Below are 12,364 nucleotides of genomic sequence, written 5' to 3' on the forward strand. Positions count from 1 at the left end.
ACTTTGAATTCCCCGCTTGTTAAATGTATGCTTTAAGATCCACACATTTCCAGATGTTCAAGCTTAAAATTGAGACTTTGTGAAACTTATGTATGCTTTTTTGGTGTCTATCGTACGTAAAGTGGGTGCTTTTGGTTTAGTATTTTCTGCCATTAAAAAAGGCTCTAGATTAAATGTTAAAAAGCTCAAAATCAGAATCTTGCTAAAAAAACACACTCGTTCTTTGATACTCTTGGTCCACTCCCACATGCACATAGATCAACCACTACCAAACATCGAGCAGATACAGCAACTGAACAAAGAGGCAGAGTGATTGCGGGCCGAGAGCGAGAGCGAGAGCGATCACCAAGAGTAAGAAAATTTTGATTGGGCTCAATAAGATATGCAGAGGGTGAGAATGCAAGAGTTTTACGAAGAGGTAGAGAAGTATCTAATCGTAGAAGCAAAGAGGACCTACATGATGCTCGAAGAGCGACGATACCCACATGACAAGATTACTAAGATCTTGAGCACAGAGGTCAGTACAAAGTAAAAGAGACCTCGATACCAGAGACCTAACACAGATTCACAACTACTCACAGATGAGCAGGTGGTCGATCTCATAGAGAAGGTTTGTAATAGCATGATTCAAAAAATCTATGAGAAGTCCTTGGGCAATGTGAGGAGGATAGAAGAAGAATGATAGAGAGCAAGGATGGAAGAGGCAAGCTGCCTTGCAAGGGAGAGAGAAGAAAAAAAAAAGAGAGGAGGAGGAGGAAAGATCCAGAAGGCCATGCAAAAGAGCCCCAAGAAGCCACCCGAGAAGAGTCCAAAGAAGGCCAAACAGTCCCCAGCTAAAGCAGCGGGTGAAAGCAGTCATGCACCAAGATGGAAGACGGTGAAGAAGAGAAAGAATCCTTCTTAAGCTATAGAGGAGGCCAACAAGTGTGGTGAGCGGCACAAGAAGTATCACAACAATAATGCCCCTTGGTCTCGCACTCCCTAGCCTCCACCACCACCAATACCTCTCAAGAAGAAGCGTCACTGGAGACTTGGCACATGTGCATTGCATAAAATACACAAGTACTAGAAGAGTTCATAGCTTATCATCCCTAAGGCCCCATTTTCCTGGCTTGTGAAAGAGATTATGGATGAGTACTTAGACACTGTAACAAGGGTGGAAGCAGTGGTACTAGGTGCATTTTAGTAAGCAGTGGGGGATATCATTGTATCCCTCTTTCAAAACACCGTGTTGGCAATGGCCCATGCTAAGTGTGTGACTATTAAACCCTCAAATATGAGCTTAGCACTTAAATATGAGCTTAGCACTTCACCTACGTGGTAATGATTGCTTTCATAAAACCAAGATAGGAAAGTTGTTGTAACTTCTCAAGCGGCATCTTTGCCAGTTTTATCATGTAACTGTTTTGAAAATGAAATTATCATATCTATGTTTTTTGGCAATTGCAATTTATTGCTTGAAATTTTAAGCTTGTGTTGGTTATGGATTTGAATGTTGTTACTTCGGTCAATTTCTCTAAGCAATCCACTTGTGGGAATTATGTGAGTTGGAAAGTAGAAATATGAGCTAACACGGCCCATCCAGAGTCCCACCAGCCATCCCGATCAAACTGCAAAAAGTTGCTTTGTGGCACACAAGGCCATGGAACAGCTCGATATTCTGCCATGTGCACAAAGATGGGTTTCATACGGCCAGTGGAGCTCAAGATGGGCAAGAAAGCATCATTTTAGTACGCAAAATGGTCGTGATGCACATTGAATCCACAAGGTGCTCTGAACAAATGGTTCTACGCTCGAGGGATCCGTGTTATCTAGAAAGTAGAAATACAGGTCATGTGCTGACCATCTCAAACCCCGCACACTGTATGAACCCCGTCGTTGTGCACATACCAAACAATTGAGCCATTCCATGGCCCCGTGTGCCATGGAGTGGCCTTTGGCAATTTGACCCCGTCGTCATTTCATGGCCTTATGTGCCACGGAGTGACTTTTGGTAGTTTTTACCCCGGTCGAGCTACCAAAAGTTGCTCCATGGCACACAGGGCCATGGAGCGGATCAATTTTCCGCCATGTCCATGGCGACGAGGTTCACACTTCCTGTGGGGCTCGAGATGGGCAAGAAAAAATCATGTTAGTATGCAAATTGGACTAGCCGCACATTGAATCTGCAAGTTTCTTAGAAAAACTGTTTCTACAGTTGCAAGATCCGTGTAATCCTGCTAGTAGCAAATACAGCTCATGTGGTGCTCATCCCAAGGCCCATATGCCATATTAACCCCGTCGTTGTGCACATGGTGGAATATCGAGCCGTTCCATGGCCCCATGTCCCGTAGAGCAACTTTTGGCAGATTGATTGGGTTGAATTGCCAAAAATTGCTCTACAGCACACAGGGCCACGGAACGGCTTGATATTCTGCCATGTGCGTAATGACGGGGTTCGTACGGCCTGTGGGGCTCTGGATGGCAAGAAAACATCATGTTAGTACGTAAATTTTTTGTGACACACATGGATCAAGGCAAAACTTCACTCAAGCTCATAATTTTATTAATTTCAAAGGTACATGGCAAGACGTGCAATGCCCATGGCTAAGATAGACATTTTACAAGCTCATTGAAAGCATCTAGATCTAGGCTCCTTAGAGCTGATTTTTCATCAATGCATGATACGATATCTTTCTTGCTTGTTATTCCTTGCCCGAGGCAAAGACCGCAATATCCTAAAATTCTTCTTGCCCCTTTCTCACCAAAACTATGGATTGTTGCCTCTCTGTTTACAAGAATATATTTGTGGGCATTGAGGGCTATAGGAAACTTGGCTAAAACAGAGCTTAGTGCTCTCCACCGATGCATAGTCCATATACTCTTTGTGTATGACCCAGATTATCTCTTCATTGAAGCTTGGGAGATAATGCCAGAGGAAGGCATCCTTTGAGTCACCCTTTGTGCGAGATCCACCTTTCTGTTGGGCAACCCACCCATCTCTGTTGTCGGGAAGATACACTGCTCGCACTTGCTAGCAAAGATAGAACTAGGCCAACAAACAAGATGTCAACCAAGGACGAAGCTTGACAAGTAGACGCATGGAAACAAATATATGAGTTTCAATCACATACTTGATGTTCTAGAGATAATCACTATCAAGGAAAATCAACTCAAAGCACACTAAGCATGCCCAACCGCTACCTTACCTACAATGGCTACGCTCTCCGAAACCTAACTTAATGTTGTCCAATTGTCACAAAACTCAAGGAATAACCTCTGCACACCTAGAGGACACTACCCCAAAGTCTTTAACCTCTCTTACTATCTATGCACACTTGGCACATGAAGACAAGTCAAAAATTACAGGTCACCGATTCTCAGCATGTCTAGGCCTAAAGTGTAGTTCAACTCCCTGTGAACGCAATGACATATAGCAATCACAAAACGAATGCACAGTTAGAGAGAAAAATTACTTCAAAGTGCAAGATCTATTGCAAGATGATTGATTGTTAGTTCTCTTCATAGAGGACCTGAGAAACAAAACTCTCAAAAAGGACTTACACCTTGAAGGCATGCACCACCTTTGAACAAGTCACTAAAGAAGTGTTGTATCTAGTTGAAAATTGTAAGGCGTATGAAGAAGTAACGGAGTACGTAGATGAAAACACTAGTAGTGCCTTTTCTATAGCCAACAAGTCAGCTAAAAAATCTAGTGCTCCTACTTCAATCACACAAACATGGATGAAGTGGTTGAAGAAGTGGTCCATAGAATAAACCAAACATATAGACAAAATCCCAATCTAAGACCGCAGCAGCCATAAGCAGTCAATGCTCAAAGAGTATTAAAGTGGTGTGCCATTGAGCATAATATACTAATCACAATATGAATGAGTGCTTTTACAACTAGAACTATGTGAGTGAAAGGCCATATGGACCTCCAACAGTGGCAACAATTGAAGCTTGGGAGATAATGCCAGAGGGATGCATCCTTTTGAGTCACCCTTTGTGCGAGATCCACCTTTTCGTTGTGAAAGGTGGAACTTTGTTCTTGGGAATATACACTGTTCATAGTTGCTAGCAAAGTGAGAATTAGGCCAACAAACAAGATGTCAACCAAGGATGAAGCTTGACCCGTAGGTGCATGGAAACAAATATATGGGTGTCGATCACATACTCAACCTTCTAGAGACAATCACTTCCAAGGAAAATCAACTCAAAGCACACTATGCATGCACAACTGCTACCTTACCTACAACGGATACGCTCTCCAAAACATGACCTAATGTTGTTGAATCGTCACAAAACACTGAAGGAGTAACCTCTACACACCTAGAGGACACTACCCCAAAGTCTCTAACCCCACTTACTACCTGCACTCAGTTGGCATATGAAGACAAGCCAAAAATTATAGGTCACAGATTCTCAGCGTGTTTAGGCCTAAAGTATAGTTCAACTCGTTGTGAATGCTATGACATATCACAATCATAAAATGAATGCATGGTTAGAAAGAAAACTCGCTTCAAAGTGCAAGAGCTATTGCAAGACGATCGATTGTTAGTTTTCTTCATAGAGGGTCTGAGAAACAAACTCTCAAAAAGGACTTACACTTGAAGGGATGCACCACCTTTGAACAAGTCACTAAAGAAGCCTTGTTTCTAGTCGAAAATTGTGAGACATATGGAGAAGTAATGGAGTACGTAGATGTAAACACCAGAAGTACCTTTTCTACAACCAACGAGTCAGCTAAAAAATGTAGTGCCCCTACTTCAATCACACAAACGTGGATCAAGTGGTCAAAGAAGTGATATGTAGAATGAACCAAAACATATAGACAAAATCCCAATCTGAGACCGCAGCAACCATAAGCAATCAATGCTCCAAGATTATTGAAGTGGTGTGCCATTGAGTATAAATATACTAATCACAATATGAATGAGTGCCTTTACACCTAGAATTATGTGAGGGAAAGGCCATATGGACCTCCAACAATACAACAATTGCCACAATCTCCGAGGTACCAGATTGGACCCGATAATGCAGCACAAGGAGGAGACAAATAGCAACATGTGTTGGGACAATTGGCACCTCTGCCTCATGACAATTGAGCTATAATGCGATACGCTATCGGGGGATATGGGTTTGCAAGGTGAGCCAGGAAGGCTCGTGACCTCTAGTTGTGAGAGATACAAGAGAGAGAGAAATCAATTGACACAGATAGATGAATGCCAACAAGAACCCAAATTGAGTATTATATAATAGAATTGGGATAAGTTATACATGATGTGGTCTAATTGACCTCTTATAATCTCTTAGATGATCAAAAACCCTAGGTAAATTCCTTAGCTCTAGCAATAAAGTCAACCTGGAACCACCGCTTTGCTTCCAATAAAATCATAATCTTGGAGTCTTCAGGATACATGTCCAAGCCCTCATAGCCACATCTACTCGGCTCCTCAATGAGCATAGATCGGATTTGGCATCACATAGACGCAATCATTTAAATGCTAGACTATTTGACCCTTCTTTTCCCAAAGCCTTCAAACACATAGCACCCCTTTGTTTGCTTCAATTCCCAAATCCCAAGAAATTAATAGAAAATATCAACCCAATTATGTAGCCTTTCTACAACTTTGCCATGAAAACTGCTCTTTGATCCTCTTTACTTCTTTTTGTTGGGTATGCAAGCTCGGTAATGGTGTCTTAGCCAGTGGGAACACTCGTTATAGCATGCAGGAAAGTTTAGTTGGAGTTTGAGTCTGCATGGAAATTTTGGTTACATATATGTAAGGTTATTTACACAAAAGAACAATCAAGCATAGCGTGTCTTTGTTCTGTCAATCTCTCTCTCTCTCTTTCTCGCTTATGCTACACCTTCTCCTAGCCATGGCACCCCAAAGGCGGCATCCACCATAGGCAACCCCAACATATGGTATCAGAGCCTCGAGGGCTTGTGCTCGAGAAGTTTCACAGGACCGGCCGCTTGTAGAGGGGGGCATGACCATCACGAGCTGCATCAAGCCGTGCATAACCAACATCAATATGGTCGCCCAGGGATGCTGATAACATCTCCACACTGCAAGACCCCCCAGTACGGCCTGTACAGCCCCCTGAGCGTATTTGTTGCTCGGACCTATCGCTTGTGCCATTGGTGTGTTACAGAGGTTTTTTTTTTGTGTTGATTTTCACACTTGTTTAAAGTGGCCAACCTCTTTTGAGTCTTGATCTCTTCGACCAATCACACCTCGCACCCAAGCCCCGGTGCCAAGCTCGATGCTCCTTCAATAAGGCCACAGTACTGGTGTGCATATGCAACATAATGGCAGCCCTAGCTGCTTCTTCTCGGCGTCCTCTAGCTCAACCCTTACTCTCTTCCGAAGCTCCTTTCATGTGCTGGTCTCAGTAAAATACACACAATCACAAAAATCAATGGGTATCTGGAAGAAGGAAAAAGCCTGATGATTTGGTGAAAAGGGTCCAACAAATACGAAGGGAGTCACCAGCAGGTTTATTGGGTAATGAGCAGATGGAGGATCTTAGAGCCGATGTGATCACTGAACTTGTCGAAAGGTTGGAGGATCTTAGGAAATCCGGGAATGATTCCCGACAACAGCAAAAAGACATGTATGCCAAATCCATCCGTTCATTGGTTGAAATACAGCTAGCAATGAGGCAAAGTGATGAAGAACACACGAAGATTTTCTTCAAAAACGTGGTGAAATACTTCAAAATTGTTGTTACCTCTCTAGTGTCATAGATTTTTAAGCTTTAGTCTATTGTCAAAACAATCATACTCTTTTTAGTCAAAGCCTTGTTGTCAGTTATTGTCATGCTTGCCAGTTGTCATCACGTCAAAATCAGTACGGGTTATAGACACTGCCACATAAAAAGTGGTAAGACAACCCTTTTGTTGTTTGGTCGAGTTCTGGTATGTCTCACACTAATGGTTGTTTGAGGGAAGTACACACACACACACACCTATGCTATAGTCGAGGGGGGGACTTCTACTCATAGCTTCAGGTGATTGGACTCTGCCATGGTCTGTCTCGAGTCCATTGTCAGTGGTGTGGGCTTGAGGGGGGGGTTGTTGGGTATGCAAGCCCGGTAATGGTGTCTTAGCCTATGGGAACACTCTTTATAGCATGCAGGCAAGTTTAGTTGGAGTTTGAATCTGCATGGCAATTTTGGTTACATATATGTAAGGTTATTTACAAAAAAGAACAATCAAGCATAGTGTGTCTTTGTTCTATCGATCTCTCTCTCTTTCTCGCTTCTGCTATACCTTCTCCTAGCCATGGCACCCCAAAGGCAGTGTCCACCATAGGCAACCCCAACACTTTTATCATGCACTGTAGCTTAAATCCTCTGCACTTTGATGTACTTATATCTCCCTAATATGGTAGAGAGAGAGATATAGATTTCTTTGCTTGATTATGAGAGCCAAAAAAGATCTTTGAGAGCTCCAATAAGATGGTTTGAGCGAGCTATAGATGGACCGGCACGAGGGCGAGCTACCAACTATGGCACAAGGGCGAGAGAGAGAGAGAGAGAGAGAGAGAGAGAGAGAGAGAGAGAGAGAGAGAGAGAGAGAGAGAGAGAGAGAGAGAGAGAGAGAGAGAGAGAGAGAGAGAGAGAGAGAGAGCGGGGGGGGGGGGGGGGGAGAGAGAAACCAAGGTCCTACTTTTTCCCTTCTCCCCACACTCTTCCATGCTTCACCACCATGGAGAGAGAGAGAGAGAGAGAGAGAGCAACAGAGAGAGAGAGCCAGCAAGAGAGAGAGAGAGCTTGCTCCAAGATAAATTCCCTCGATGCAGCCTTCCTCTTCCCTCCTTATCCATGTGAGCTCCTCCGTTTCTTCTATTGTTAAAATTCCCTATGTTCCACATTTTCTCATGTCCCCTAAAATACCCTAGATTTATCTCTTTAATCCTCCCTTTGCCCCTTCACAGATGGCAGTCACAGTGTCGTGATTGACGTGGCACAGGAGCGGGCTTGATGATATGGTAGTCGACGGATGGAGGTGCACCGAACGCGGTGAGAACTATGCCAAACCTGGTCGCCCCAACATGCTCAACATTTTTTTCTTCAGCGTTGTCTCCCATGCACCATAGTGGCCGCTACGAGTGCATCTCCCTCTTCCTTGCATTTTCCTCATTGCCTCAGGTCATTATCCTTCTCATTTTCCCTTCTTTTCACACATTAACCCCTTTCCCCTCCCCATTTGGGTGGCCAAATTATTGGGCCCTTGGGCGGCCTCTACACAATGGGTGGCCACCGGACTTTGGTTGTCTTGCCTTCTCAAGTAACCACATTTAGCTTACATGTCAACCAAAACCTTGCCTAGCACCACACTCAACACACCAATCTCATCAAGAATTTAGTGTGTTTTTGTAAAGGCACCACATTTGACATGCATATTAGTTGAAGCATTGCCAACAATCACCGGGCAATCACCCAATCCGGCTCATATATCAACCAAAGCAGTGCCAAGCCATTGTTGACCATCACATTAGACTTACTTATTACCCAAAGTTGTACCCATATAGCCCATTATTAATGTACTACAAGAGATGACACTCTCGACAAGATTCTCTTAGAGCACTTATTTCTCTCTTAAGTGCACCATATTTGGCATGATATCAACCAACCCAGTGCTTAGCTCAAGTCTATTACCATGCCAATTCAACAACAATTGCCAACAATATCTCTGAAGCTGATAGCACCTATATCCTCTCTGAGTTTCCTCCTTTGGATGCACAACATCACAACATCCACCCCCTATGAACCTGCACATCCTCCGGTATGTGTCAAGTGTTATCCAAAACAGCAAGCATACACATAACTTCACCTAATTATTGCCTCACTATAAGCTTGCTTTGAAAAATTTCCCAATTTGTGGTTCATTACGATTTAATGAGAGCATGCCCATCTAGGATAAAAGAAAATATAATCATCAAAACATATCCCAATGAGTCCCATGTGTCACGGCACATAGAAATGCCCTACCCCAAGCCATAGTCAACAAGATACCCTCCTAGATCAAACGAAATAAGAATCAATTGCCCAAACATTGGAGCAACATAATATACACATGAGCATACATTGCTTGTATCAATCAACATCAAACATTTTTGGTGAAGGTATGTTACTCTTGGATCCAACAACAAGCAACTGCAATGTGTACTCAAAAGTATCCATCCATATTGAACCTACTCGTCAAGATCCCTAGAATCTCCTGGATCAAATACACAGCTTTATCTACGCAAATGTCTTCAGCAAACATGTTGTTGTGTTTGGCCTCACATGCTTCCATGGTGCTGATAGCTCCACTCATACTCTATAAAGGTTCGTCCCAAAGTCGGCAAAAACAGCGAACAAGTGATCCTAAAGGGCGTTTTAGGGTCCCTACAACCTCTCTTAGGGTCAAAACAACATAAAATACGCATTTGAACACTCAAAACAGCGATTTAAGGTCTCAAAATCGTAGTTAAAAACCTACACCGAATCTTGAATGATTACACTTGAATGGAAGAGCAAAGTAAGAGGAACACAATGCAATAAACGAATCTGAATTTGAATTACCGTAGCCACAGTAGTGAAGATTACAAGTTGGAGCAAGAAGAAGCTCTCAAACGTACGTTGCCTTCTTAGTTTTTTTGATAAAAGAAGATGATGTTCAAACTTACAAAATTGACCTTTATAGTTTAGGTCTGTACAAATGGCTTGTCCGGCCAAAAGCTCCTAAACTTCTAACTGACTCTCTAATATACAATTGCTCCCATAAAAATAATCATAAATTCTTTTACAAGTTCTCGGCTTAGAGATGCTCTCTTACAAAAGAATTTTACAAGGGTTTTCCACAAAAATGTGACTCCTCTAGAAACCGCAGCTCCGTCCGCCAAACACTCCCCCCTTCCTTATCCTTGCATTTCCTCGTGCATGTTCAGAGCTTTGGTCGTTGATGGGGCTCCAAGGAGGCAAGAGTTGCTGAAAAGCTTTGATTGTGGAGTACAGCCTCTAGGGCTTCTTGATGCTGTCTGAAAGGATTTTCACTTAATGTGTGTTGGTATGCTACGTACTGTACCTTGAGGTTCTTCACCATAGGATGAAAGATCCTTGAGTCTATTTCGAAGAAACCTGTGACGAAGGCCTCTTCAAACGTCTGCAAATAATGTGAAGGCAGGTACATTAGTCTTGAGTACATTGCCACAGAATATGTCGTGGCGGAAAATCTTGGAGATTCCAGCAGATCCCTCTATGCCCTTCCAGAAACAGGTTCCACGGATGATCGTCGCCTTCAGTGTCTTTGAACACCTGAATGCAGGTGATGATCATTCGGGCTATCTTTACTAGCATCTAAGAGGCCACGTCGGGGACATCCCGTAGCAAGGTGATTGTCGAATTCAGAGTGTTGACTACATAGGCTACTATAGGAGGATTTTGCGCTTTCAGGACTGGGTAGTTCAACTTTTGTTGCCTTGAGCCTTTCCATGTGGCAAACTCTTTCCATGTGCGTCTTTTAAGGACTAGACAGAAGGTAGGATCTATTTGAATGTGGTGAGGAGCGTTGTGGTAGTTGGTTAGATCATGTGCCCGCTTGTCCAGCCACTTTTGCCTCCATTTAGGGTGATCTTCGATGAGAGCCTGAGCTTCTTCAGCTGTCAGTGCTACACCTTCGTAATCTCCGTCTTTGTTTTGTGACAGGGTTGGCCGCATCTTCTCCTTCCATAGAATTGCTTCGTGGAATATCAAGGCAAAAGGTAGGTACTCATGGCCAAACCCCTCCACCTGCTCTTCTGGCTGTAAGAACGCCAGGGCCGCTGACTCCATTATCTTCTTTTCGTATATCATGTAATCTTTTGTTGGTCCCTCTGGCATTTCCTTGATGGTCTGAGTTAGATTGTCTCTTATGTCTAGATTTGCCTCTGCTGATCCTTGCTCTTGTTCTCCTTGGTGTGATGTTTCAGGAAAATCAGGCATTTCTTGTCCTGGCAGCAGTTGCAGTTGCACTTGGGCTTCCTCTGTTCTGATTTGCTGTTGAGAAATCAGGTCTTCTTTTTCTTTCAGTAGTGTCTCACTGATCTGCCTCTGTGTCTCTATTTCTGCTCTCGCCGCTGCCAATTGCTGCTCCAGCTCTTTTACCTTTTGCTCGTTGGCCGCCGTCTGGGCCATCATTCCCGATAAGAACAACTGTCTTTTCAGTTTTTCTTACTCTAGCTCCCCTTTTAGAGTTGCTAGGGTGTTCACTGCTGCAGCATTGTCTGATGTGGAGACCAATGCTCCAGCAGGTTCTTGGTTCACCATTAAGGTTGTTAAAGTACTTTTGACAGTGAGGTATGAGCTGTTAACCCTCTGGAACCTTGCGTTTTTGTAATCGAGCTGCTCCGTCGCTTTCTTTATCCTTACTATCAAAGCTTGGCATTCCGTTTCCTGGGTTGTCAACTCCATCCTGACATCCACCAGATCTCTAATCAGAGACTGAGCCTGCTGTCGCTCAATGTCTCTTTCCTGTGTTGTGAGCTCCAATTGTGCCCGCAGGCTCTCTAACTCCTCTTGCTCAGATTTTTGCATGTTTTGAGCCTCCTGTACTTGCCTTTCTTTTTCTCTCAGCACCACGTGCTGGCATTGGAATTTTTTTTCCAGACCTTGCAAGGTTTTTCTGTAGTCAAATTCAGCCATAACCTGACAGGCTTCTTGGTACCCTATTGCTTCAGAAGGGGGCAGAGACTCTTTGTGTGAGGATGAAGGAGGAGGTGGTGGTGGTTTTTTGGTTGATGGAGAAGGAGGAGGATGAGGAGATTTCGGCGAGGGAGGAGGTAGTGATTTCTCCACTTCTTGGACATGCCTCTTTTTCGTTGCATCTTCCCTTGGCTGTGAAGCAGACGCGTCCGCTTTTCTTTTCTTTAAAATCTTTATTATTCTATGGTGAGTCAAATCCGCCGCCCGTCGTGCTTCCACATTCCTCTCTCTTTGAGTTTTCTTTAATTTCTCTGCTTGGTTCGTATCTTCAGCCGCTTCTTTCTCCTTTGTTCCTTCAGTGGACTGAGAAGAAATGTCCACTTCTGCAGTCTTTTGTTCCGCTTCTAACCTTTGTTTTTCAACCCGTATGCGAGCTGCATTTTCTATTCTTGCTTGTCTTTCCTTCTCAAAGCTTTGCTTTTCTGTTTGTTGTGTTGCAGAATCCCTTGCCCGTCTGTCAGCCCACAACTTGGTCCTTCTTTCCTCAACTCTTTGTTGGGCCCTTGCATATGCTTTTTGAAGGTCGGCAGACTGCGGCACTGTACTTCTTTTCCTTTTTCTTCTCTCAAGCGGTGTGGTGGAGTCTTCCTCCTCGCTTTCTTCAAATTCCGATGGTCCTTTGTCTTTTGACCCTTGAGAGTTTCCC

At 43.6% G+C, this 12,364-nt stretch overlaps 1 pseudogene; it reads left to right on the forward strand.

Annotated features, from left to right (window-relative positions):
- The first annotated feature begins 694 nt into the window (after nucleotides 1-694).
- On the forward strand, nucleotides 695-1,186 carry LOC147433147 (uncharacterized; annotated as a pseudogene).
- Nucleotides 1,187-12,364: the final 11,178 nt, after the last annotated feature.

Source organism: Adiantum capillus-veneris, chromosome 20 (assembly GCF_014529385.1).
Source record: "Adiantum capillus-veneris isolate H3 chromosome 20, ASM1452938v2, whole genome shotgun sequence".
Taxonomy (NCBI): Eukaryota; Viridiplantae; Streptophyta; class Polypodiopsida; order Polypodiales; family Pteridaceae; genus Adiantum; species Adiantum capillus-veneris.